This window comes from Colobus angolensis, unplaced genomic scaffold, assembly GCF_000951035.1.
Source record: "Colobus angolensis palliatus isolate OR3802 unplaced genomic scaffold, Cang.pa_1.0 Scaffold185, whole genome shotgun sequence".
NCBI lineage: Eukaryota > Metazoa > Chordata > Mammalia > Primates > Cercopithecidae > Colobus > Colobus angolensis.
This window is the reverse complement of record NW_012114988.1, coordinates 518,238-525,056: the sequence shown is the minus strand read 5'-3', so window position 1 is coordinate 525,056 and position 6,819 is coordinate 518,238.

Genomic DNA, 6,819 nt, shown 5'->3' with positions numbered 1-6,819 from the left:
AGCCCGGAGGCCTGGGCGCACCTGTGGCCGCGGCGCGCGGGAGGGCCGCCTCTGTCCCTTTGGGCCTCCCGCACCTCCCGGGATTGCCCGGGCTGAAGGTCAGGGATGGGGAAGGAGGGGTCGGGGAGACTCCTGGCATTTGGGGCACAAAGTAAGCAACATGAATTTAACCACAACAGCGACGACTGGGCATGAGGGTTTGGGGGCGAGGAGGGGTGTGCACAAGAACAACAGTTCCGATGGGCCCATTTTGCAGAGGATGAAAGTGAGGCTCACAGAAGTTAGAGGCCTTGCCTGAGAGCCCTAAGCTGTGAGTTCAGCGACTTTTGACTGTCAACGCCTCATTCAGAGCTATCGAAATTAACATACGCAAAATAATATATGCCCAGAGGTGGGGTAGAGAGAGTGGGGGTAGATAGTGCGCTGGCGCCCTGGCAGCTGGATGAAGGGTCTCCAGCGATGGTTGAAGAGGGGGGCAAGGCTGCCTCTCAGGGCTTGTCTAGGGCAAAGTAAACTGAGGCATGGGTTTATTTTCCCAGCCCTGGACAGCCTCTGTAGTTATTCACACTCACACACATATACCTACACACACACTCTCCCATGTGTACATACCCTCATTCACACACTGATGGTCACACACACACATATATATGCACACTTGCATTCACACACAGGCACACACACTCACATACCTACACATGAATACACACAGTCTCCCATGTGTACATAACCACTCACACCCACACAATGACAGTTATACACTCACATTGAAGCACCCTTGCATTTACACACACACACACACACACATCCCAGCTCCTGAGGTGTGAACATCCTTTAGCAAAATTTCCCATGTGCACAGCACTCAGTGTCAGCATCTGAGACCCTCACTCTCACACGGCATCTCGCTCTCTCCTTCACGCCCACCTGTGCACCAGGCAGGGCAGGCACTCTTGTGTCTGTTTTCCAGTTGAGGCAGCCAGGTTCGCTGGTGGTGGCAGAGAAAGGTTTTGAAGAATGAATAAGGAGGGGCCAGGCGCTGTGGCTCACGCCTGTAATCCCAGCACTTTGGGAGGCCGAGGTGGGCAGATCACCTGAGATCAGGAGTTTGAGACCAGCCTAGCCAACATGGTGAAACCTCGTCTCTACTAAAAATACAAAAACTAGCCAGGCATGGTGGTGGTGGTCATGCCTGTAATCCCAGCTACTCAGGAGGCTGAGGCAGGAGAATCGCTTGAACTCAGGAGGCGGAGGTTACAGTGAGCCAAGACCGTGTCACTGCACTGCAGCCTGGGCTATAAGACAGAAACTCTGTCTCAAAAAAAAAAAAAAAAAAAAAGCTGGATATGGTGGCACAAGCCTGTAATCCCAGGTGAAGAGCAGTTCTGTGCCTGACCCTGGTATCAGCAGACCTGGGTGAATGAGGGCTTAGCTCACACAAGCTGTGTAAGTTGCTTACTTGGGTAAGTTGCTTCGCCTCTCTGAGTCTCAGTTTTTTCATCTGTTAACTTAGGGTAAAAATCTCACCTCATGGGATTGCTGTGAGGGCTAATGAAATTAATATATGCAAAATGACTGGCATGTAGTAGGTACTCAACTTAGGGGTAAAATTAAATAATAGTGATAGTGAACAAAAACAGGTATGATGTGCTATTACTCCACCACAGCTTCCCGACAACCACAGGGAAGCCTGAGAACTTCCATTCAACACATACATATAAAGCATCTACTGTGTGCCAGTGTGAACAGGACGGATGTGCCAATCCTTGAGTCAGCGCTGCATTCAGTCACAGTGGCTCAGAGCCCCCCTAACTGTACCCTCCAGGTCTGGCCTTGGAGGGGGTGGCTCAGAAGGGATGGCCCTCTATCACCTTGGATGCCCCAGTGCCAGGTATGTGCCTGCCCTCGTGCAGAGAGGGAAAAGTGGATCTGCCTGTGCCAGGCTCTGGGGTCCCATCCTGTGTGACCCGGGCTTGGAAAGGCAGCGGTGTCCTTCTCTTCTTCCTGTCACAGAGTGACTGGATCTGGCTTGGAAGGAGGGCTCTGACTCACTATGACGCAGGATGCTCCGTCATGGCAGCTGATGCTCCCTGCTGGCAGCCTGACAGCTTTGGGGGTAGACGGGACGGGGAGAGGGACCCTTGAGAAGAGGACAGGGCAGCTCACAAGGGAGAGGATGCCTGGGCACCCCACTGTGCCCAGTTTAGCCTAAGCCAGGGACAGGAGGGAGGGCTAGGCAGTGGCCCCACCTGGAGTCCCTTGCTGACCCACTCAGAGATGTGGCTGGGCTGGAGATCTGGCTCTCCAGCCTCTGGTGTTCATGCTGGTCAGTTCCACACTGACTCAAGCCTCTCCTTGTACACATTGGCACTCAGAGAGGGGCAGGGGCTTGCCCAAGGTCACACAGCAAATCAGTGGTAGAGTGGGGACTAGAACCCAGGTCTCCTGCCTGTCAGCCTAGCCCTGGCGCCAGCCTGAGACCAGGCCACGCAGGAGCAGTGGCTCTCCTTGCATGCTCACATTCACCTTGGAATTCTGCTGAAGCAGACGATGTCCAGACAGCTCCAAGCTGTGTGGTTGTCCTCCCTGGGGCCACACTGTCCTTTCCCAGTTCACCGCACTGCCCATCTGCCCTGTGACCTTCCACTTTCCGCCCCCAGGGCCCTCTTTGCCATGCCCGCTGCTGGGGCAAGGAGGGAGGACAGGGTGTCCATGCTGTGCCCTTCACACCTGGCAGCCCATTCTCCTGTCATGATTTTGGGGATCCAGGCAGAACCCCCACTCCTGTGGCCTTGCTCTGAGCATGCACCAGCCCTGAGTGCCCGGCCCTGGTTGGCTGGGCGCTACAGTGTGGAGAGGAGCTGCTGCAGGGTTTGATCAGAGAAAGATTAATCAAGGCCAACCGTTACAGTGATGAATCAGACCAGGCCCTGCCCTGGCAGCCCTGGGGGGTGGGGTGGGGACGCTGCAGGAGCCACGTGCATAAATAGCACAGGGTCAGGGTGGACAGTGCTGCATCTTCATGCCAGCCAAGTGTGTGACAGGAGAGTCACTTCTGCCAAGGGCTGTGGGGATGGCTTTCAGGCGATCATGACCCTAGAAGCAGATTTTGAAGGTCAGGTGGGCTGTTGGTGGTAGAAGACTCTGTGTGCACAAAGGTTTGGAGGCAGGAGGCCACAGCAGACTGGCATATATGACATCCAGGAACCAGTGGGAGAGGGTGGGGCTGGACCCCTTCCCTAGGCCCCAAACATCGCAAGAAGGGCAGAGGTTAAAAAGCAGAAAGAGAACAGCATCGGAAGGCAGTCAGATCTGGGTTTGAATCCTGTGCCAAAACCAACATGCAGTAGATTGATGCTCAGTAAGTATTTGCTGAATGAATGCAAGAAAGTGAGACTCTTCCAAGGTCCCACATCTAGAACGTGGGACTGATTCAACTTTCCATTCATCCAGCAATTGCTCACTGAGCACCTCCTGTGTGACAAGTGCAGTCTGTGCTGAGATTACAGCATGAATGAGACGGACAAGGGCCCTGCTCATTGGAGCTTACGGTTCTGATGTGGGAGGCAGGTGTTAATCCAATAATGACCCAGATACATTTACAATCATGGCCCTGGAAGCGCTCAGAAAGAAGCCCTTGAGAGTGGAGAAGAGGACTTCATCCCGTCCTAGGCATGAAGGGCACATCCAGAGAAATGACAGTGACAGAGCCCACAGCTGATGGATGGGTGGGACTTAGCTAGGCAGAGAGAGGGAAGGGCCTCCAAGGCAGAGGGGCTGGGCAGAGAGGCTAGGCCACGGTCACGGACCGGAGGTGGGAGGGAGGGACCAGGTCCCAAGAGGAGGATAGAGATGGCAGTTCCTGCAGGGCCTCGCAGTGGAATCCAGTCTTTGTCCAAAGCACATCTCTTGTTTCCTCATCTGTGAACCAAATCCCGCTCCATTCATTCTCGGTGAGATGGAGGCGCAAATGAATTTCCAGGAGAATTACCTGCTTTCTCTGGAGGTTCGGCCCTGCCTGGGGGTTCCAGGGACCAGGACTTGGGGCCTTTTGGTGGAGGATGAGAAAGAAGGCCATAGGCTGACCTCAGAATGGGCCCACTTTCAGCTCCAGGCTAGGGCCCAGAGGCTGCTGACTGCAGTTGGGTGTTAGGTCATCTCTCTGCCTCACCCCCAGGCAACCAGCTGGACTAGGGAGAGAGAGAGAAGGGTAAGTTCTCAGTCTGACGGGGGAAACAGAGCCCTCAGGGAGCTCCAAGTCTAACAGAGGAGACACGGCCACTGTGCCGGGCACGAGGACACTGGGATGAGACCAGCCTGCTCCCTGGGAGCTTCCAGCCTGGTGGGTAAAGAGGTGTCCCGGGCTGGGCACGGTGGCTCATGCCTGTAATCCCAGAACTTTAGGAGGTCGAGGTGGGTGGATCACCTGAGGTCAGGAGTTCGAGACCAGCCTGGCCAACATGGCAAAACTCAGTCTCCACTAAAGATACAAAAAAATTAGCCGATGTGGGGGCACGCGCCTGTAATCCCAGCTACTCTGGGGGCTGACTCAAGAGAATCACTTGAACCCAGGAGGTGGAGGTTGCAGTGAGCCAAGATCACACAACTGCACTCCAGCCTGGATGACAGAGCGGGACTCTATCTCAAAAAAAAACAAACAAAAAAAACGCGCCCTGAGTTCATCTCTAAGATGCCCGGCCCTGTCCTGACCCATGGTGGCTGCTCTGTGATAGGGTCCCTTCCTCAAGGTTCAGAGGGCTGGTACCCCAATTCCTAGATCTCAGGATCTCTGCAGGTGGAAAGGAAGGCCCCCTGCTAGAACCGTTGCTTTTCCAGAGCTGTGAGTGTGAGGCAGCCTCTGGCCATCAGGGGGCAGCCTGGGACAGCATCATTCTCTGTTGCCTTCCTTTCCTTCTTCCTGCGGTCAGCTGACCCAGAAACTACCCCACTGGTAACTCAGCCCCAGTCATGGCTCCAGGTGGTGCATGGGGCACCCTGCACAGAGGTGCCTGGCTGAGCGGGAGGGGACCAAAACCTGCCCATGCTCTGGTCCCAAAGCCCTGAGCTCTACCATTGTGTAGAGCTCTGTCTGACCCAGGACAGGGCGGGTTTTTTCCTAGCACAAAGGTGTCACCTCCGCTAAGCTGTGCACTCACAGGGTGCATCTACCCAGAGGGAAGACCTTTTACAAACCTGCACAAAGTCTCTGTATAGCCTAGCCAGGCTCCTGAAGTCAGACGACATGTGGTCCTGACCCCCATTGTACAGATGCGGAGACTGAGCCCCAGGAAAGGAACCAAGGCCAGTTAGGAGCACAGCTGGGACTGGAACCCCACAGCCAGCAGGACCCCCTGCTCCAGTCTGGAGGGGTCAGGTGCTAGTTGTCACTTCTTGTGTCCTGGCCCTGCCTGGGGGTTCCCCGGGGCTGGGGCTTGGGGCCTTTCTGGGGAGCCTGAGAAAGTCACAGGCCATTCTTGGAATATACCCACTCTCACTTCCAGGCTCCGACTGGAGTTGGATGTCAGGTCAGAGCACTTCCCAGGCAACCAGCTGGACTAGGTGGGATAGGGAGAGACAGAAAAGTTAAGCCCCTAGTCTGATGGGGGAGACAGAGCCCTTAGGGAATTCCAAGTCTGATGCAGGAGACACAGCCATGCTGCCAGGCCCTGTCCTGAGCATTGGGAACATGGATGAATCCAGTCCCTGTGCTGGGAAATCTCCTAGCCTGGTGAGTAAACAGGTGCCCCCAGCTCCTCCAGAGACATTTCATGGCCATTACGAGGGCCCAGCCCCAGTGTGGCGAGAGCCCTGCTGACCAGGTCAAGCCATTGGTGGCAGCTTGAGGGGCAGTTTCAGGTGTCTGGGTTATTAACAGTACCAATAGTTGACCGGGCGAGGTGGCTCACACCTGTAATCCCAGCACTTTGGGAGGCCGAGGCGGGAGGATCACCTGAGGTTGGGAGTTCAAGACCAGCCTGACCAACATGGAGAAACACCATCTCTACTAAAAATACAAAATTAGCTGGGCGTGGTGGCACATGCCTGTAATCCCAGCTACTCGGGAGGCTGAGTCAGGAGAATCGCTTGAATCCAGGAGGCGGAGGTTGCAGTGAGCCAAGATCGCGCCACTGCACTCCAGCCTGGACGACAAGAGCGAAACTCTGTCTCAAAAAACAACAACAACAAAGAAACAAAAGAGTAGTGATAATCATCATGGCAGCTGAGGCCTTTCTGTGTGTTGGGAGCTTTCTGGAGACACCCTCCCTCCTGTCCTGTTTCACCCTCCCAGTAACCCTAGGAGGGGGAGAAGGTGGTCCAAGCCATCGCCATGCTGGGGCAGCCCTTAGACTCTTGGCATTCCCCTCTATCTTGACCTTGGGGCGATTCTGAGCCTGGTAACCCCTGGGGCCTGAGGGTCGCCCCCCATTCCTGCCTTTGGACATGTGCACAAGCTGCACACCCTGTCACGATCAGTCCATACCTCACACATCCTTCGAGTCCCACAGAGGTCTTGCCTGTTTCACTCTCCTTTCACCTTTATTCATCAAATATTGATTGAAGCAGCACCTACAATGGGTTACAGCTGACAGTGAATAGCCATGCTCGGACTCCAAGGCAGAGGGAACAGCTCAGGCCACACCCATGGTCTGGAGGTGGTCCAGCTGTCCTGGAGGTAAGAGCAGGGGCCAGCAAACTATGGCCCATGGGCCAAATACGGCCAACAGTCTGTTTTTGTAAGCAAGGTTTTGTTTTATTTTATGTTATTTATTTATTTATCTGAGACAGAGTCTCACTTTGTCACCCAGGCTGGAGTGCAGTGGT